Source organism: Callospermophilus lateralis, chromosome 18 (assembly GCF_048772815.1).
Source record: "Callospermophilus lateralis isolate mCalLat2 chromosome 18, mCalLat2.hap1, whole genome shotgun sequence".
In the NCBI taxonomy this organism is placed as follows: Eukaryota; Metazoa; Chordata; class Mammalia; order Rodentia; family Sciuridae; genus Callospermophilus; species Callospermophilus lateralis.
In genome coordinates, this window is record NC_135322.1 from 37,258,245 (window position 1) to 37,280,117 (window position 21,873).

General features: G+C 44.3%; 1 protein-coding gene across 7 annotated transcripts in view; it reads left to right on the plus strand.

Moving 5' to 3' along the window:
• The first annotated feature begins 617 nt into the window (after nucleotides 1-617).
• The window catches only part of Chd9 (chromodomain helicase DNA binding protein 9), a 248,528-nt gene continuing 227,272 nt past the window's right edge, over nucleotides 618-21,873 (plus strand). For all 7 annotated transcript variants that reach the window (XM_076839115.2, XM_076839124.2, XM_076839121.2 and 4 more), the window contains exon 1: nucleotides 618-694. The gene's annotated coding sequence lies outside the window, so the exon portion shown is untranslated. The remainder of the gene's footprint in view (nucleotides 695-21,873) is intronic.

Sequence of the window (21,873 nt, forward strand, 5' to 3'; positions counted from 1 at the left end):
TTAATGGCCTCCAGTACCAGGATGGGCCCCCTTCAAAGAAGTGTCAATGGCACCCCGGTGAGAAACACTACTGGGGTTGCCAACTCCTGTGGCGCCCCATTGTGTCTCTCTGACAGCACAGGGACCGACACAGAGTGGATGTTTAACTAAGTTGAAAGCGAATGGAGGGAACAAGGTGAGAGGTGTCAAGAAAAAAGGGTTACTGGTAAAGGAAAGACTTCCTTGGGTTTGAGCAAAAACCCTTTGCATTTTCTGATGCCCCTGGCATGGCTAAGAGAAGTTACGCCAAATTGCGGTGTAATGAAGGCTGCTGGATGAAACGAAAGATCCCTGAGCCCAGCCAGGAAAATCGCAGGATGAATACTACGCCAGGGGCTAGGGTCTGGTTCATGCTCCCAAGAAAAAGTAGAGCAAGTTCAGGTCCCAGGGCCCTCTCCGGGTTGAGGGTGGTCCCGCCCAGGCCGGATCTGCGCCCTAGGGTTCGCAGTGCATTGGAAAACCGCCCACGTGGGAAGCCCTGCATTTCCGCCCTGCACTGCACTCCCACCTCCCAGCCCCAGTCTCCGCGCGGCCGCCGGGTGCCCACTAGGTGGCGCCTGCGCTCTAGCGGGCGCCTCCTGGGCGCAGGCGAAAGAGACAGATGGAACCTGAGTCCTAGGATTCCGAAGACTGGAGGGCAGCGCCTGCAGCCAAGGTAGGATTCCTGAGTCGCGGGCATTTCCCCAGAATCTTCGAGGGTGGGGTGGGCAGCGTGGCGGCCGCGGAACGCTGCTTGTGATCTGCAGAGACAAACAGAGACGTGGGAGCGTGTTGTTGCCTAGGGGGATCGGGAGACCTGCAGTCTCGGAGCTGGGCCTAAGAGCTGAGCAGAACACCAGGTCGTTTGCAGGCAAGCATCCTCCCTGAGCTCGGGCCTCTGGAAGCTTGCTCAGATCCCCACACGGCAAGCCCCCAATGCAGAAGGGAGTTACTGCTGACCAAAAAGCCTCCAGCGCTGGAGCTGAGCGCTGATCGGGTGCACAGCACTACTTCTCAAACTTGGGTGCATATTGGCACGGCTCAGGGAGCAGTAAACATGCTGACGCCCCAGTTCATCATCCCCTGCTCCTAAGACTCGGATGTAATTGGTCTGGGTTGGGCCGTGGACATCTGGATATTGAAAGCTTCCCCGTGAGCTTGGCATAGTTGTCTGTAATCCCAGCTACTACGGAAGCTGAGGAAGGAGGATCGCAAATTGGAGGCCCACCTGGGCAATGTAGTGAGACCCTCAGCAACTTAGCTGAGACTGTCTTGATTTTTTTTTTTTTTTTTTCTTTAAAAAAAGGGCTGGTGATGTGGCTCAGGGTTAGACTGTCTAGTGCGTGCGGGAGGCCCTAGTTTTAATCCCCAGTTCCGAAGAAGGGGGAAAAAAATAGCTTCCCAGAAGATTCCAGCTTACAGTCAGATTTGAAGATCATTGATCTAGAGTTTGAGAAAGGCCGAGAATGTTTAGTTACAGGTTAAAATGATGCTGTTGCGTCTCCTTATGCTTGGGCTATCAAACCCAAAGTAACAAGTCAAAACCCCACTCCCAACAGGAATTGTTCTGAAAGCCCCCGAAGTGGGCAGGGGCTGGCTCCTGGTGCATGCCTGTAATCCCAGGGGCTTGGGAGCCTGAGGCAGAAGGATAACAATTTAGGGAGGCCTTGTCTCAAAATCAAAAGGGCTGGGAATGTAGCTCAGTGGTAAAGTGCCCCTGGGTTCAATCCCCAATAATAACCCCCCCCCAAAAAAAAAAGTGGACAGGAAACAGAAATACAGCAATGTGGAAAGTGGAAAATGTTTCCAGGAGGATGGGGAGTGAATGGGCTTCTGCCCCACCCTGAGCCCAGAGAAGTTCAGGAAAATGTAACTGAGCAGGCAGAGTAAGGAACCTTAAAACTAGTAAAAACGACCCCTTATGTTTTATATAAAAGCAAAATTTTACCAGCAAGGGCTTGGAGTCCCACCGAGTCAGCTCTTCCTTAAGTATGACCCAAGACAACTCACTAAATCACCCTTACCTTCAGTTTCCTCATCTGCAAAATGGGTATGGTAACATGAAACTCTTAGGGTGACTGTGAGGATTACTAAGAATGAAAGCCAGAGTTTACCAAAGAGTCACTCTGTGCCAGACAATTCTAAACGCTTTCTCTGCTTTGCCACTTTGACCCCTCACCATAACCCACAGGGTAGTAAGTGAGAACTAGAAGTGTTGCACTTTAGAGTTGAAGAAAGTGGCACATGCCTGCCATCCCAGGTACCTGGGAGGCCGAGGCTGAAGGATCACAAGGTCAGGACAGCCTTGGCAATTTAGGGAAGCCCTGTCTTAAAATAAAAAAATAAAAAGGTTTGGGGAGGCCAAGCTTGGTGGCACCCGCCTGTAATCTCAAGGCTCCGGGGGGCTGAGGATCAAAGCCAGCCTCAACAAAAGTCAGGCAGTAAGAAACTGGGTGAGACCCTGTCTCTAAATAAGATACAAAATAGGGCTGGGGATGTGGCTCAGTGGTTGCATCCCTGCCCCAAGGTTAATCCCCTGTAGTCTCCCTTCCCCAAAAAAACAGTCTGGGGATGTAGTTCAGTGCTGGAGTGCCCCTGGGTTCAATCCCCAGTACAAAGAGAGAAAGCTGGGATTTAGAGGGGGCCAAAACACTTGCTTGATTACATAAGTAATTAGACAAACTCCTGTATTAGAATCCAGGCAAACTGCCTTGACAATTCATGTGCAAAAGAACAGTATCCTGGAGGGTCCCTTGCTTAAAGAATAGGAAGACAACACTTAGCACAGGTGCAGGTGAATGGAGTCTCCATATAATGTTTGGCTATCTATGTCCATCTTGAACGTGAGTAAAGCATTTCCACTGAATTGACTCCCTCCCTCATTGGTAATATATTTATTATTGAGACCCCACCATATGCCAGGATGTTTTCCAAATGCTGGAGACCCTCAGTGACTTCACACTCTAATGAACAGGAGAAACAAGAAGAAAGTACAGTTGATTCATTCTTTGCAAATTCATGACTCCCTAAAATTTGTTTGTAACCCTCAGATCAAAATCCCTAGCACTTTCCCAGTCACATATAGACTTAGCAGAGCAACCAAAAAGTTGTCACCCGACACACATGTTCTCAGCTGAGGTCAAACAAAGCTGTTCCAGCTCTCACTCTACAGAAAGTCTCTGGCTTATGACAGCCCGATGTGACAATTTTCCAGTATTATGATAGTGTAAGAGCCATGCTCGCTCCTCCAGTAGAAACCATACTCCAAATTCTGAATTTTGATCTTGTCCTGAACTGATGGTAGATATGCAGCACCATACTTTTTGAGGGATGCTGGACAGCAGCCACGAGTTGTAGCCCTATCAATCATGGGATCATGAGGGGGAAAAGGTCAGTACTGTAGACACAGTGTACTGTGTGGCTGTGCAGTAGGTTGGGTATTCTATTTTATTTTATTTTTAATTTTTTAGTTGGAGATGAACACAATATCTTTATTTTATTTATTTATTTTTATACGGTGCTGAGGATCAAACCCAGGGCCTCACACATACTAGGCAAGTGCTCTACCACAAAGCCACACCCCCAGCCCAGGTTAGGTATTTATTTCTAACTTACAATATTTTCTTCTCTTTTTCTTTTATTAATTAATTAATTAATTTTGGCGGTATTGGGGTTTGAACTAGGGCTTCTTGCTTGACTTAATATTTTCAGTATAGGTTTATTGGGATCTAACCCTATTGCAAGTGGAGGAGCATCCTTTTTGTGGTTTGTTTTTGTTTGGTTTTGATACTGGGGATTGAACCCAGGGCACTTGACCATTGAGCCACATCCCCAGCTCTGTTTTATTTTTTATTTTAAGACTAAGTTGTGGGGGCTGGGGATGTGGCTCAAGCGGTAGCGCGCTCCCCTGGCATGCGTGCGGCCGGGGTTCGATCCTCAGCACCACATACAAACAGAGATGTTGTGTCCGCCGAAAACTAAAAAATAAATATTAAAATTAAAAAAATAAAAAGACTAAGTTGCTTAGGGCCTCAGTAAATTGCTGAGGCAAAGTTTGAATTTGTGATCCTCCTGCCTCAGCCTCCGGAATTAGTGGGATTATGGGTATGCATCACCATACCCAGTTTTCTGTGGTTTGTTTGGTGGTTTGCATGTGTGTGCACGTGTCATATGGGTGACTTGGATGTTTAAAGTGGCCCCCAAGCCTAGTGCTAGAATTACTGTCTGGTGTCCTGAGCACAGGAAGATTTTGATGTGCCTTATGGAGAAAACACGTGTCAGATAAGCTTTACTCAGGCATGAGTCGTGGCTGTTGTCTGAGTTCAATGTTATGAAATGATATATATTGAAAAAGATGTCTTGGGGCTGGGAATGTAGGTCAGCGGTGGAGTGCGTGGCTTGTGTGCTGAAGTCCCTGGGTTCAATCCCCAAAAGCACATAAAAGAGGGGGAAAATGTGTTTAAACAGTAATATACACAAAGGTTATATATTCATCAGCCAGATGGTGGTGGGAGAGGAAAAAAGTGTTTCAGGCAGAAATATTACCATGTGCAAAGGGCTAGAGGTGGCCGAGAGCATGTGAGGGGAGGGAGCTCATGGAGAACCTGTGGGGGTCAGAGGAAGCAGAAGTCAATAATGCAATGATGTGCTGGAGTGGTGGTGGGGGGGGGGGGGCAAGTGACACTTTTGTGGGCGGCTCTCACCTCATCTGATTAGCACAGTAATTCTGGCAGGCCACACAGGATCATTTCCACCTTTGAGATACGACAAAATTGATGAACCATGCTATTAAATGATTCACACAGAGTTCTACTGCTAATATGTAGCCACACCCCCGAGTCATCTCAATCTACTATTGAGAGGATATTGGGTTATTCATCAGAGATCTCTCATCATGGTCCTGGGCTGGAGGTTTGGTTTGGTTGGGGGAGAAATCAGTAACCAAGTGGTTGCAAAAAGCCATCAAGCTTGGGTGAAATCACCCGGGACAGTGGCAGAGTGTGGAGAAGAAAAGTTCTCAGGTCTTTTTTTCTTTTTCTTTTTTTTTTTTTTTTTTTTTTGACATGTCTCACTATATTGCTCCAGCTGACCTTGAACTTGTGAGCTGAAGTGATCCTCCTGCCTTAACTTCCTGAGTAGCTGAGATTACAAGCAAGCTTCGCTAAGCTCAGCTCTGTCCTTTCCAAAATGAAAATATTCCTGGTATAAAGACATTAATGCCTCAGTGAAAGAGTCCTGGATACCTGGAGAAAGTGGAAGGAGCATTGAGGGTGTCATAGAGATGTTCAGAGAGGAAATGGGAAGTTTTATTCAAACTGCTCACTAAATACTTGGTCTGGGGTGGGCCTTGCCCTCAATGGAGCAACCAGGCCTTTTGTTCCTGCAGGAAAATGATCTTGAACAAGGATCAGCAAACTTCTTCTGTAAAGGTCTCGCTGGTAAATATTCAGAGTTGTGTGGACTTTATAGTTTCAGCTGCAACTTCTCAACTCTGCTTTATGGTACGAAAGCAGCCATAGAAGCCATGTGTGGTGGTGCATGTCTCTAATCCCATCGGCTTGGGAGGCTGAGGCAGGAGGAACACAAGTTCAAGGCCAGCCTCAGGAATTTAGCAAGACCCTGTCTCAAAATAAAAAATAAAAAGGGCTGGGGATGGGGGGTGTGCCTCAGTGGTTAGGTGCCTGTAGGTTCAATACCTAGTACCCAAAAAAAAAAAAAAAAAAGCTACCATAGAGGGTATGTAAACAAGTGTATGCTAATAAAACTTTATAGACAGTAAAGTTTGGGTATCATATAACATGGGGGGGGGCTTTACTTTTGGGGGTGCTGGGGATTAAAAATAGTACCTTGTACATGTTAGGCAAGTATTCTACCACTGAACTATAACCACAACCCCAAATTTAGAATTCTTTTTTCTTTTTTGAGTTGGGATCTCACTGTGTTTCCCAAACTAACATCAAATTCTTGAACTCAAGTGACTCTTCTGCCTCAGCCTCCCTGGTAGCCAGCCGAGGCTACAGGCATGTGTGGTACCACACCTGCTGTTTCAGATAATTTTCATGTGTCAAAAAGTGTTTATTTATTTATTTATTTATTTATTTATTTATTAACACTGGGGATTGAGCCCAGGGATGCTCTACCACTTAGCTAGATCCCCTAGGCCTCTTTAAATTTTATTTTGAGACAGGATCTGGCTAACTTGCCCCCGATGGCCTTAGTATCCCAAATTACTATGAACAGGCAAGAGTGCCACCACACCAGATTGTTATTCCTCTTTTAATTCTTTTCAACCATTAAAAATTGAAAAGCTCTTTTTAGCTTACAGGCTTTATGAGGACAGGCAGTGGGCTGGATATAACCATGGACTGTGGTTTTCCAACCCCCCCCCCGCTTTTTTTTAAATATACATATTTGGTTGTTGATAGAACTTTATTTTTATTTATTTTTATGTGGTGCTGAGAATCAACCCAGTGCCTCACACATGCTAGGCAAGCGCTCCACCACAAACCCCAGCCCTCTGGTTTGCCAACTCTTGATCCTGAATCATAGGATTGGGGTTCTGAAGGATTCTGAATCCCCATCAACTTGAATCACCCCCTGACCCATGTATCTCCAAAGAACTTCCTCAGCCGTTTCTATAGTGTTCCAATAAACTGGAACTTACCAGCTGATTGGCTGACTCGTTCTATCATCAGAAATTTAAAACCGTGCCATAGTTGGAGTTTCCCCAGAAGCAAATCATGAGACAAGGATTCAGGTGCCAGGAATTTATTTGGGAAATGATCCCAGAAAGCCCAATGGGAGCAGTGAACCAAAGCAAGGAAAAGACCCAATAAAGAATGTGCTGATGAGTGAGGGACCACTGGGCCACGGGCTCCATCCCTCAGCGACAGCTGGACAGGCTGTGGAACATGTTTCAGCAGTGACCCAGACGTGTGCTGGGCACAGAGGCACAGGTCTGTGATTCCAGCGAATTGGGAGGCTAAGGCAGGAGGATTGCAAGTTCAAGGGCAGCCTCAGCAACTTAGTAAAAATAAAATGATAAAATAGAAAGGACTGGAAGGGAGGCTCAGTGCTTGGGTTCCATCTCCAGGACAAAAAGAAACCCATAAATAAATAAATAAATAAAGGTATCCCAGGAGAGGCCAAGAAGCTGGGGTACTTCCTCTAATTCTAGTCTCATTGTTTAGGCCTGCTGCTGAGCCTGCTCTGCCTGACACGTCTGGCCCATACCTCTGTGTCTGTTGTACACACCCTGGAGCCAGAACATGACCTAAGGCGCAAAGAAGCCAGAGGCATCCAGTGCATCTGGAAAGCGTCTGCTGTAACTTCAGGGATGCGCTGGGGAGTAGGGGTGGGTGGAGCACCCACCCCATGTGCTAGGACGTGCGTCTGACAGTTTTTTCTGGCGTACCACTCACTGGGTGCCTTGTGAGATGATTTGATGTGGCACAAAGAGAAGACCAGGCACCAAGGAATCTGGAGTCGCACAATAGGAAAGGTGTTTCCTATTAAGCCGTCTCTCTCTTCATTTTTTCCGCCCTGAACTGGGGATTGGAATTGAACTCAGAGGCACTCTACTACTGAGCTACACCCTCCATCCCTTTTTCTTTTACTTTCAAACTTCTTATATTTATTATTTATTTATGGTGCTGGGGATTGAACCCAGGGGCACTCTACCACTGAGCTACATCCCCATCATCCCTTTTTAAATTTTATTTTGAGGCACGGTCTTGCAAAATTGCACAGGCTGGCCTCGAATGGGTGATCCTCCTGCCTCAGCCTCCAGAGTAGTTGGAATTACAGTTGTGCAGCACTGTGCCCAGTTGAACCTTCTCCTTGAGGGTGCCCTCCTGCCTCTCCAGCACCCTCAGGCTGCCCTCGTTCCCCAGAGCAGGTGCCCCAACCACAGGGGCCTTTCACTTCCTCAAACTTACCAGACTGAATTCCCTATGACGGGTCCATGAGAAGTCTCAGCGAACTGCATGCAGCAAGGCTCGGGTAGTACTTGCTCTTCTCCCTTTGAACTGAAAAGATAGCAGTCCTCCATTCAGCATGTGAGACTGGCAAGAGTAACTGTAATAATTTAGTAACATTATAACAGAAACAGTTGTGCCCAAGGCTCTGGGTTCAATCCCCAGCACCAAAACAAAATAAAAGTAATAATTTAATCACATTATGTTTATCTTTGTAATTTCCTCCCATGTATGACCAGTGTTATTGACTTTTTATTATAGAAGTAATATAAATTAGGACTGGGGGTATGGCTTATCAGTATAGTGTTTGCCTAGCATTCACGAAGCCCTAGGTCTCATTTCTAGTTCCACCAAAAAATAAAAAATAAGTTTCCTTCAAAATAAATTGATAGGGACTATGGATGTGGCTCAGAAAGTAGAGTACTTTCCCTGCATGCATGAGGCCCCAGGTTTGATCCCTAGCACCACACAAATAGTTTTCCCTACCCTTCCACATTTCCTTCATTTTACAAGGGCACGGGCAAAGGGCACCTTGCACAAGATTTACAACTGTGAGTTTTTTGCATCTCAATAGCCTGTGGTGTTTCCCTTAAGATTCAGCATTTCTCTTTGTCTATCCTAACTCACTATGTCATGTCTATCACCTCAAGCATTTATCCTTTCTTTGTGCTGGGAAAATTCAAAATTCTCTCTGCTAGCAGCCAGGCACTGTGATACCACTGTAATACCACCAACTCTGGAGGCCCAGGCAGGAGGATTGCAAGTAGGAGGCCAGCCTGGACAACTTGGCGAGACCCTATCTCAAAATAATAAATGAAAAAAGGCTGGGGATGTAGGTCAGTGGTGAACGTGTCTCTGGATTCAATTCCCAATAAAACACACACACACACACACAGACAGACACACACACACACACACACACACATTCTCTTTATTAGCTATTTTGAAATATACAATTATTTTCAAGCATAGTTGACCTCCTGTACTATAGAACATTAGAAGTTATTCTTCCTATGCAGCTGTACTCCTGTGCCCATTCACCATCTTCCTTCCATCTCTGCCTCCCTATCCCTTCCTAGCTTCTTATAACCACTATTGGACTCTACTTTTTTTTAGCTTCCATATAAATGAGAACATATGGTTTTTGTGTTCCAGTGCCTGAGTCATGTCACAGAACATAATATCCACATTGCCACAAAGAACAAGATTGGATTCTTTTTTATGGCTGAGTAATATTCCATTGTGCATATAGACCATTTTTCGTATCCCCCCCCTCATCTATCAGTGGACAACTAGATTGATTCCCTATCTTGGCTATCGTGAATAGTGCTGCAGTAAATGCAAGAGTTCAGTTATCTCTTTGACATACTGATTCCCATTCTTTTGGATATACACCCAGTAGTGGGATTGCTAGATCATATGGCAGTTCTATTTCTGGTTTTTTGAGGAACCTCCATACTGTTCTCCACAGTGGCTGTACTAATTTACATTCCCACCAACAGTGTATGAAAGTTCTCCTTTCTTTGCATCCTCTGCTGGCTGCTCTTCTAAGCATTTTGCATGTATAATTCAATTAATCCTCATCACAACCATATGGGTTAAGTACTATTTAAGGTAGGTACTATTATAAGCTCCATTTTGCTTCTGAGAAAACAGGCACAGGGAGTTAAGTAACTTGCCTAGAGTTGTATAGTTAGGCTGGGCGAGGTGGCACATGCCTGTAATCCCAGTGGCTCAGGAGGCTGAGGCAGGAGGATCACAAGTTCAAAGCTAGCCTCAGCAAGTCAGCAAGACCCTGTCTCAAATAAGTAAATAAAAAAATAGGCTGGGGATGTGGCTTTGTGTGGTTAAGCTCCCATGGGTTCAATCCCCAGTGTCCCTCCCCACCATTCCCCCCCTAAAAAATGTCAGAGTTGCAGGTAGTCTTATTCCTGTGTGTGTTTGCGGGGGGGCAGGGGGGATGCAGGGGATTGAACCAGGGCCTCTTGCATGCTTGGCAAGCACTATACCAAAGAGCCACATCTCAATCACAGTATTACACTGCTTCTCACAAATATTATTGTTTCTCACAAATATGACCCCCCCAAAAAAAATAGGTTTTGAGCACTGTGGCAGTAGCCCATATCTGAAATCCCAACAGCTCTGAAGGCTGAGACAGGAGAACTGTGAGTTCAAAGCCAGCCTCAGCAATTTAGCGAAGCCCTCAGCAACTTAGCGAGGCCCTGTCTTAAAATACAAAATAAAAAAAGAGCAGGGGATGTGGCTCAGTGCACAAGTGCCCTTGGATTCAATCCCTGGTGCAAAAAAAAAAAGTGAAGGTGATATTTGAATAACTGAAGGTGGAGAGAAAGTGGCCTAAAATGTTCTTTTTATCTGTCTCCCTGAATCTGCACAATTTGGTTGGCATATTTTCTCCTGGAGCTCCAGAATAAATATGTCCCTTTTTCTTCACGACAGTCCTTTAGATATTGGATGACAGGGAGCTGATTAGCTCTCCTGATCTTCCCTGCTCTGGATTGAATATTGCCAGTTCCTTCCACTTATTCTCTGTTGCATGTCCTTGGCATCTTCTCCCAAGCAGAGGGCTTCTTTCCTCCTTTTTCTTTTTTTCTTCAGCAGAACCTAGAAAGTGGTTTTTGTTGCCCTCGCATTCTTCTTTCAAGTGTCCCACGGTTCATTCTGGGTGCAGGGAGCTGACGGTGGTTGGGGTGACTGATGAGAAGACAACTAGGTGATGAAGTCAAGGGGGGAGGCAAACACCCGGAGTGTAGCTCAGTAGTAGAGCATTCGCCTGTCGTGGGTGAAGCCCTGGGTTTAATGCCAACCCTGGACCAGCCTTAAGGTCCTTTATCAAGAGGATATTTCTGGAAGCTCTGGCCCTGGGGGAAAAAAGAAGGAGTGGGGGTGCAGTGGGAAAACCTGCTGCTCAGTCAAGAACCCCCTTGGGCCCAGCATCATAAGGGACTGGGGGTTGGCGGTTCCAATTCTTTGCAGGCCAGAGATGGGAATTCTTTAGTGCACTTGGAGTTAATCAGGATAGACTAACCAAATTCACAGGAGCCTGGTGAGGAAGCCAGACCACAAATATATTAAATCACAACGGGAGAAGGAACAGCAGAGCAGCCTGGAACTCTTCTGTCAACCTGTCAGCACATTCTTTCCCCTGCGGGAAAGGCCATACAGAAAGCCAAATTCTGGTTCGAAGGCTGGTATTCACGAACTCTAGGCAAGGTGAACAAGATGAATGATTTTGATAGCCAGATAGCCTGGGATCCTTGCTCCTCATAGGAGAGTCCAGAAAGGCAACTTCCCATCCTTTTGATCCTGGTAGATAACGACTAAACAATTACTGAACCTTTGACTTCCTCCCGCTCCCTGGACCAGCCTTAAGGTCCTTATCAAGAGGGTATTTCTGGAAGCTCCGGCCAGACCTCAGAGCTGCCTGTAACACTCAAGTAGATTTTCAGAGTTCCCATTAGTCTGGACAACGTAGGAGACAAGACAGACTCTCAAACTTGCTCTTCTGAGCTATCACATCATATCTCTCTCTCTCTCTCTCTCTCTCTCTCTCTCTCTCTCTCTCTTTCTCTCTCTTTCTCTCTCTCTCTCCTCTGCATCTTATTTCTGCAGTTTATGTTAATCCAATCGACCTGCCTTCTTTTTTTCTTTTCATTGTCAAGTCTTGATTTGATTTCCAGACCTTGCTCTTCCGGCTTCGTCCAGAGACACATCCTGTTCCATCCATAAGGACTTTTGCAGATCAGTAATCATAGACGTTGTGTGTGCATTCCACTAATATCTGACACTCTCCTCACATTTTGGAGGTGACTTACTGTGTATCCTGTAGTAATGACTCTTGCAACCGAGAGGCAGTTTCCTGGGATGTTGGATTCTGTTTCATTGTAGAACTGGCAGCATCACAATTTTAAACTGTTGCTACTGTTATCACTCGCCTCTGACAGGTCCGAGAGATAAGGAGTGCCAGAGAGCAAGGAGGCAGGAAAGGAAGCCTAGGCATTAAGCCCAACAAACCACTGAGTTTGCTACTTTGGGGGGCAGCATGCTAAAGTTTGCTGTATTTTGTACACTGTTTATGCTTAACTAAAGAGTTAGTATTATTACTTTGGAGCAAGCAGGACTTTTGTCAGCCTTAAAAAATGTACAGGGGCCAGGCATGGGGGTGCATGCCTGTAATTCCAGCTACTTGGAAGGCTGAGGCATGAGGATCACAAGTTCAAGGTCAGCATGGGCAAAACTTAGTGAAATCCTGTCTCAAAATTTTTAGTTTTGGAACACTAGCATTCGTGAGGCCCTGGATTTGATCATCAGCATTGCGGAAAAAAAAAAAAAAAAAAGTTGCATATTTACATGACCTCTCTTTCTACCCATATAGAGAACCTTGACTTAACTAAAAGAAAAATAAAATGCATATGGAGAATCTGTGGCATGTGGAGCTGGTAAGGAAGGCCTCCTTGAGCCTCTTGAGAGGGAAGGTGGCCTGTGCCCTCAGAAGCAACATTTTCTCAGAATATCCTTATTTCTAATGACCTTGACAGTTTTTGAGTAATACCGGTCAGAAATATTATAGAGTCCCCTCCATGTTGGAATTGGTCTCATATGTTTCTCATGATTACACTGGGGTTATGGGTTGTAATAAGGAAGACCACAGAAGTAAAATATCATTTGCATCACATATCAAGCATATATACTGTAAACATGGCTGTCACCATGGATACCGACTTGGATTGCTGTCTGAGGTAGTGTCTGTCAGGTTTCTCCACTTTGTGTCTGGAAAGAAAGTCAGTGTGTATAGCCCAGGCTTAAGGGGATGTGGAGTTATATTGCTCTTCCTTTATGGGAGAGCATCTACATAATTTACTTGGAATACTTCCATGTGGGAGATTTGGTTCTTCTGTCCCCGCCCCACCTCACCCCCTTTTTTTAAGTCAGGCATGGTGGTGCAAGTCTGTAATCTCAGCTACTCAGGAAGCTAAGGTAGGAGGATGGCGAGGTTGAGGTCAACCTGGGCAACTTGGCAATTCCCTATCTCAAAGTAAACTATGAAGGGCTATAGATATAGCTCAGTGGTAGAGAACTTCTAGTACTATTTAAAAAAAATAAAAAAGTCAATCCCCAGCATTTCAAAATTTTTTTTCTTTTTATTTATATTAGTATGGATTCATGGTTATTTATTTTGTAATCTGGGTTAAAATCCAATTTAATGTTGTCTTATTGTTTAACTTATTCCAGCTTTGCTCTTGGGAATGGAATTTGAATTTTTTGTGCGGGTTGGGTGTTTTGTATTACTAGAGATGGAACCCAGGGCTTTGCACACTCTAAGCAATTGCTCTGCTCTTGAGCTCCACCCCGCACCTTTCAGTGCTGAGAGTTGAACCCAGGACCTAGTGCATGTGAGGTAAGTGCTCAACCTGGAGCTACATCCCCAGTCCCCAAGGCATTTCTTACTTGGGTTCAAATTCTGGACTCCTGTTAGCCTGGTTCATAGCCCAGCTCCTTCTCTTGCCGGCTTGGTATGCCCTTGGACAAGCTGCTTAACATCCTGAGCCTCAGCTTTCTCACCTGAAAAAGAGAGTTCCTATTGCCACCTTAAGGTTATTGGATATGAAGCACATAGTGTGCCCTCTGTGAACAAGGTTATTACTGTCGTCTGGCATTCAGTTTCACCTCCTCACCCAGCCCTCTCTCTATCTTTGCCTCTCAGTCATACCACACTCCAGCCAAACACACCCTTGCCCTGTGTGCCCCCAGGAGCTCACACATCTGCACATCCTCATTCCCTCCAATCCACTTAACTGCCCCTTCTCTGTGACACCACCCAAAAGCCAGAGTCCCCTCTCCCCTCTTAACTGCCAGAGCACCCACTGCCCGACTCTTGCCTTACACCCTTTATCACCTTAGCCCTGTATCAAAGCTAGGTGCACGGACGTCCTTTCTAGGTGCTCAGTCCTCACCTTTCTCTCCCACTTGCACACGCTGACCTCCCGTAAGGGCCTGTGGGCAACTGTGGTAAGTTTTGACAAGACAAAGGAAGTAGAGGAAAAACTCTGGTACTCACTGGGCCTAACTGTGTAGCCTGGAAGGGCAGAACTCAGAGATCGCGGCTGCCCCTTGGATCACTTACACTACTTTATCTGTATGTACTTATAAATTTTATGGTGGTAGAACACACATGACAAAAAATTTGCCATCTTTATTTTATCTTCTATTTGCTCCTGGGGATCAACCCAGAATCTTGTGTATCCTAGGCAAGCACTCTACCTCCGAGGGACACCCCCAGTCCCTCATTATAGATTTGATTTGCATTTTCTTAATGATTAACGGTGTTGAACATCTCTTCCTGTGCTTGTTGGCCAATTGAATGTCTTCTTTGGAGAAATGTCTATTCAAGTCCTTAACTTGTATTTTAATCAGGCTGGGTTTTTGTTTTGTTTTATTGTTTGTTGAGTTATATTTCTCCCCACCCTCCCACCCCAGTACTGTAGACTGAACCCAGGGGATACTTTACCACTGAGCCACATCCTCAGCCCCTTTAATTTTTTTTATTTTGAGACAAGGTCTTGCTAAGTTGTTGAGACTGGCCTCAAACTTGAGCTCCTCCTTCCTTAGCCTCCTGAGTAGCTGAAACACCACCTCACCTAGCGAATTGTAGTTCTTTATATATCCTAGTTATCAGTCCTTTATCAGATATGATTGCAAAGACTTATTCCCATCTGTGAATTGACCTTTCACTCTATTGATTATTCCATTTGAACAGAAGTTTTGATGAAGTTCAGTTTAGCTTTTTCTTTTGTTGTCTGTGCTTTTAGTGTTGTACTCAAGAAATCATTGCCAGCCAGGCATGGTGACACACACCTGTAATCCCAGTGACTCTGGAGGCTGAGGTAGGAGGATCACAAGTTCATGGACAGACTGGGCAATTTAGTGAGACCCTATCTCAAAATAAAAAATAAAAGGGCTGAGGATGTGGCTCAGTGGTAGAGCACCCCTGGGTTCAATCTCCAGTACCAAAAAAAAAAAAAAAAAAAAGAAAGAAAGAAAGAAAGAAAGAAAAGAAATCATTGTGCAATGTCATAAAGCTTCTCTTATGCTTTCTTCTAAGAGCTTTATAGTTTTAGCTCTTATGTTTAGATTTTTTATCTATTTTGAGTCAATTTTTATATATAATGTAAGATAAGGGTACAGCTTCATTCTTTTGCATATGAATATAGTTTTCCCAGCATCATTTGTTGAAAAGAAATGTCCCTTCCCCAACGAATGGTCTTGGTTCCCTATTGAAAATCATTTGCCCAAATATGCAAGTGTTTGTTTCTGGGGTCTCTATCATCTTTCGTTCGTCTAGAGGCCTCTCTCTATGCCAATACCATGTTGTTCTGATTATGTAGCTTTATTTGGGGATCCCTTGAAATTCAGTATGGATTCTTTTATTTCTTTTAATATTTATTTTTTAGTTTTAGGTGGACACAATATCTTTATTTTATATTTATGTGGTGCTGAGGATTGAACCCAGTGCCTCATGCATGCTAGGTGAGCATTCTACCACTGAACCACAACCTCACCCCTATCATTGGGATTTTGATAGTTTTTGATTACACTGAATCTGTAGAACACTGTGAGTAGTACTGACATCTCTATATGGTCTTCAAAACAGTGATCTTTCTACTTGTTTATGTCTTTTGTTCGTTAATGAGAAATGGAACTCATTAATGAGAATGGAACTCTGGGACTCAACATGTTTAGAAAGCACTTTCCACTGAGCTACGTCCTTAGCCCCTTTCCTTTTGACTTTTTTTTTTTTTTTTTCCTTTAATTATGATACAGGGTTTCATTAAGTTGCCAAGGCTGGCCGGGAACTTTGTGATCCCACTACCTCAGCCTTCTGAGTTGAGTCACGGGGATTACAGGTGTGCACTGCCACGCCAGGTTTATTTATGTCTTCTTTAACTTCTTTCAGCAACGTGTTTTACAGTGTTCAGTGAACAAGTCTTTCTCCTCCTTGATTAAGTTTATTCCTAAGTATTTTGTTTTTAATGCTCAATTCCACTTTTTGAGGCTCCTGATAGAAAAGTTGAAGGAATATGAATAGGACAGCAAAATGGTAGTGTTTTTTTTTGTTTGTTTGTTTTGTTTTTATTCTCTCACTGTGACCCAGGGGCAGTAAAAAATAGAGAGCAATCAGGCTATAGAATGATTAAAAAGCCTAAGTGTGAAAAGCCAGGCAAGGTGGCACATTCCTGTAGTCTCTGCTACTCTAGAGGCTGAGGCAGGAGGATTGTATGACCCTAGGCATTTGAAGCCAGTCTAATAAGGGTCTCTCTCTCTCTCTCTCTCTCTCTCTCTCTCTCTCTCTCTCTCTCTCACACACACACACACACACACACACACATACACGCCTCAGTTTTGAGGTTTAAGTCCCTTATAAACGTGAGGTCCGCTTGCCAACTCACCTTCAATATGATCCGAGGAAAGTTTCATTTAGTGGGATACAAATAGGAAAAGCATTATTTTCCCTCAGGTGGGCCCTGCTAAGAGACCCAGCAAAGACTCTTCATCACCCTAGGTCTAATCAAGACATCTCTAGAAAGCAATGCTGAGAACATACAGACACTTTTTTTTTTAAGGGTGGGGAGTGAACCAAGGGTGCTTTACCACTGAGCCCTTTTAATTTTGTATTATAGGATTGAGTCTCACTAAGTTGCTGAGAGCCTGGCTAAATTGCTCAGGCTGGTCTCGAACTTTCCATTCTCCTGCCTTGGCCTCCTGAGTCACTGGGATTACAGGCATGCATCACCACACCCAGCATGCAGACACTTTTGAAGTCTTAAGCTAGAAGACCCTCAGTGCCATGAGGCTCTGAAATAGACCCAGTCCCCTACCAGTGAGTACAGAGGAAAGAGAACCAGCAATTTAACTCCCCCACCACCACCCCTGTAAGTCCTGCCAACCCTGTAACAATCTTGTGTTTCTGGCATAGATCAGTTTGAAGAGTTATGTTTGGAAAAAAAGGTGAGGAGACACAGTGTTACAGCCAGTCCCACTCAGGCATTCCCCGAGCTCCATGATACATACGCAACATAGACACACAACGCCCCCACGCCCCATTCTCTATCACTCCAAATGTCTGCACAATTCAGAGCGCCTAACCAGGGTGGTGGTGGTGGTGGTGGGATGGTGGTACACACCTATAATCCCAGGGACCCGGGAGGCTAAGACCGGAGGATTGAAATTTGAGGCCAGACTGGGCAACTTTGTGAGACCCTATATCAAAATCAAAATTAAAAAGGTCCAAGTGGGGCTGGGGTTGTGGCTCAGTGGTAGAGCACTTGCCTAGCAGGTGTGAGGCACTTAGTTCAATCCTCAGCACCACATTAAAAAAAGTAAATCAATAAATAAAGGTATTGTGTCTATTTACAATTAAAATATTTTTAAAAAATGTTCATGGATGTAACTCCATGGTAGATGCCCCTGGGTTCAATCCCCAGTATGGGGTGGGGGTGGGGGGATAATAAAAGGAGAAGTGGGGAAGCAGAGACCTCCCCCTCCCTGCCTGTTGTTGTCTTATCCCAGCCCGAAGCCCCCTCTGTCACAGGGCCAGCTTCCCGGCCACTTACTTGGCTCACTCCAGCTGCTGCTCCTGCAAACCCCAGCCAACTCCCATTTCCATAGCAACTGAAATTCGTTTCCCATCCCTGTATTTTGACTTTGGAAAAGAAACCTGTAACAGGTTTTTGTGTTGTTTCTTCTCTTTTGAGGTGCTGGAGATCAAACCTAGAGCCTTCCACAAGTTAGGCAAGTACTATGGCACTGAGTTCCATCCTTAACAAGTTGTTTGTTGTTGGTTTTTATTTGGGATTCCAGCTTTTTACCCACCCCCCACCCCCCCCACACACCCCCAATTTTTTTGTGTGTGTTAAAATACACCTAATGTAAGTGGGGCGTGGTGGCTCACACCTATAATCCCAGTGGTTTGGGAGGCTGAGACAGGAGGATCCTGTTCAAAGCCAGCCTCAGCAATGGCAAGGTGCTAAGCAACTCAGTGAGACTCTGACTCTAAATACAATAGGGCTGGGGATGTGGCTTCCTGGCTGAGTGCCCCTCGGTTCAATGCCCCCCCCCCACTCTGTCCCCCCCCCCCAACTACACCTAACTTAAAATTTACCATCATGACCATTTGTAATTGTAGAATTCAGTGGTGTTGGGTACATTCATAATGTGGTGCAACCATTGCCACCATCCATTTCCATTTTCTTTTCATTTTGTAAAATTGAAACTCTGTACTCTCTAAATTGAAACTCTGTACCCTCTAAACAGTAACTCCCCACATACCCTTCCTCCCAGTTCCTGGTAACAACCATTTCACTGTCTCTGTATATGACTACTTCAGGTATCTCATCTAAGTGGAATTCTACAGTGTTTGTCCTTTTGGGATTTGTTTATTTTACTTTGCATAGTGTCCTCAAGGTGCTTCCATGTTGGAGCATATGTCAGAATTTCCTTCCTTCTAAGGCCTGATAATATTCCATTGTGTGCATATTTTATACTTTGCTTACCATCCATTCCTTGATGGACACGTGGCTAGCTTCTGCTTCTTGACTATTGTGAATAATGCTTCTATGAGCACAAGTGTGCAAATATTATCTTTTTTTTTTCAATTTATATAGTGTAATGTACCCAGTAGTAAAATTGTTAAGTCATATAGTGATTCTGTTTTTCTTTCTTTCTTTCTTTCCTTTTTGACACTGGGGATCTTACCCAGGGCCTCCCGTATGCTAGGCAACTGGACTATTACCGAGCTATATCCCCAACCCTGGAAATTCTGCTTTTAACTTTCTGAGGACTCAACATACAGGTGTACCTTTTTACAATTCCACCAACAGTGCTTAGTGGTTCAGATTTCTTTATATCCTAGTTAATACTTAATATTTGTTGTGTTTTTATTTTTGTTTTTTTGATACCGTTCTAACGGATGTGGGATGATATGATATGTGGATTCTTAACCACTGAACTACATCCCCAGACCTTTTTAATTTTTATTTTGAAACCAGGTCTTGCTAAGTAACTTAGGGCCTCCCTAAATTGCTGAGGCTGGCTTTGAACTCATGATCCTCCTGCCTCAGCCTCCCAAACCACTGGGATTATAGGTGTCTGCCACTATGCCCAGCTTGCTTATTGATTGATTATTTTATTTTATATGCAGTGCTGAGAATCAAGCCCAGTGCCTCACACATGCTAGGCAAGTGCTCTACCACTGAGCCACAACCCAAGCCCCTGCCCAGTTTATTTTTTAATTTTGAGACAGGGTTTCACTATTGCTGAGGCTGGCCTCAAACTTAAGATCCTCCTGCCTCAGCCTCCTAAATCACTGGGATTGTAAGCATGTACCATCACACCTGGCATGACATTACCTTTTTTTTTTTTTTCTTGGTACCAGGGATTGAACCCAGGTGTACTTAACCATGGAGCCACATCCCCAGCCCTTTTTGATATTTTATTTAAAGATATGTTCTCTCTGAGTTACTTAGGGCCTTGCTAAGTTGCTGAGGCTGGCTTTGAACTCATGATCTTCCTGCATTAGCCTCCCAGCCAATGGTATTTCTGGCCTATGCCACCATGCCCAGCTTGACATTACTTTTTGATGCATAAATGTTCTTTAATTTTCATGATGTACATTTTGTCTTTTTAAGTCATTTATTTGTTTTCACATGCCTGAAGTATGCATGTGGTGGTTGGGTGCTGAGGATCAAACTAAGGGCCTGTCACATGCTCTACCACTCAGCTATATCACCATACTGAAATTTATTTTATTTATTAATTTAAAAACTAGGATCAAACCCAAGGCCTTGTCTATCCAAGTGCTTGGATAGACAAGCACTCTACCACTGAGCTGAATCTCCAGCCCCTTAAAGCTTACTTTTAGTTCACAAATAATAATTACATATATTTATGGGACACAGGGTGATCTTTTTTTTTTTTTTTTTTTTTTTTTTTTTTTTTTTTGGCTGTTACTACGATGGAATCCAGGGGCATTTACTCTACCACTGTGCTACATCCCCAGCCATTTTTGTTTTTTGTTTCGAGACAGAGTCTCATTAAAATTGCTGAGGCTGACCTCCAATTTTTGATCCTCTCGCCTCAGCCTCTCCATTAGCCAGGATTATCAACAGGTGCCACCTTGCCCAGCCAGAGTCATGTTTTGATACACATTTAAAATGTGGAATGATTAAATCAGGCCAGTTAACAAATAGGTCATCTCAGATACTTATCTCTGTGTGTGTGTGTGTGTGTGTGTGGTGAAAGCATTTAAAATCTATTTTTTTTAAGCAATTGTAAAGTATACAAAGTTTATTATTGTGGTCACCATTCTGTGCAATAGGCCACTAAATCTTTTTTTTTTTTTTTTTTTTTTTAAAGAGAGAGTGAGAGAGGAAAGAGAGAGAGAGAATTTTTTTAATATTTATTTTTTAGTTATCGGCGGACACAACATCTTTGTTTGTACATGGTGCTGAGAATCGAACCCGGGCCGCACACATGCCAGGCGAGCGCGCTACCACTTGAGCCACATCCCCAGCCCGGCCACTAAATCTTATTCCTCCTATCCAACTGAAACTTTGTACTCTTTGGTCTTTTTTTTTTTTTTTTTTTTTTTTTGCCAATACCCATAATAATCTTTTAAAAGAAAAAGAAAGCCAGCCAGCCAGCCCTGGCATAGTCAATTTGGACTATATAGCCTTTGTGTCTCCCCCAATCCCCTTGTTCCTTAAAGATCCTTACCTACTTCCCTCCAGCTTCCTCTCTCCTAAATCTCCATGGCTCCTGACTCAGAAGCAGGTCTGAGAAGTCTGGGTGGGCCCTTTTCTCTTTAAATTAATGCAGGTTGATATTGTGCTTTACCAACCCAGAGAAGAGGAGGAGAGATTAGAGGTTTTATTACAGGGCTAGGTGATCCTAGCCTGTGTTGCTGGGGGTATAAGTTTATTTACCCTCCTCCTGTTTGGAAAGGACAGAGGTTGCCTGAATATGTCATGTCATTTCTGGAAATGAGGCTTCTACTCTGAAATTCTGGGGCAGCATGACTCCGAGGTTGTTTGAGCAGGATTAGATGACTGTGCTTCTGGTGTGGTTGTTTGGCTTGTATTACCCACACAGGAGACTTGGAGTATGACGTGAGGGGGGCCTGGGAAAGATCTCCTCCTTCCTCTATTTGGCTCATCCTTGGTGCCTAAATTCCACCGTAGACTGCTATTGGGCTCACACATCATTTTCTGTTAAAAGTGTAAAGTGTAGCAGAGCTCAGTGGCACAACCCTGTAATCCTAGCTACATGGGAGGCTAAGGCAGGAGGATTACGGGTTTGAAACCATCCTGGGCGATTTAGCAGTGACACTCTCAAAATAAAATACACCAGGCACCAGGGTGCATGTCTCTAATCCCAGCAACTCAAGGCTGTGGCAGGAGGATTGCAAACGGAGAGGCCGGCCTCAGCAATTTATCGAGGCCCCAAGCAATTTAGTGAGACCCTGTCTCAAAATAAAAAATAACAAGGACTAGGGATGTAGCTCAGAGGTAGTACACCCCTGGGTTCAATCCCTAGTACCAAAAACAAATAAGTAGAAAATAAAAAAGGTAGGGAATGTAGCACAGTGATGATAGAGTACTTACCTAGCATGCTCCAGGCCCTGAGTTTAATCCCCAGTACTGAAAATTAAAAAAAACAAATATATAAATAGAAGCAAATACAGAGTACATGACAAGCTGTGTCCGGCTTAGACACCTTTGCCCCTATTACTATATACCTTGCCCACATTCAATTGGTGTTATTGGATTAAATTCATTTTTTAGCGTAAAACGTTTCCACAGACTTT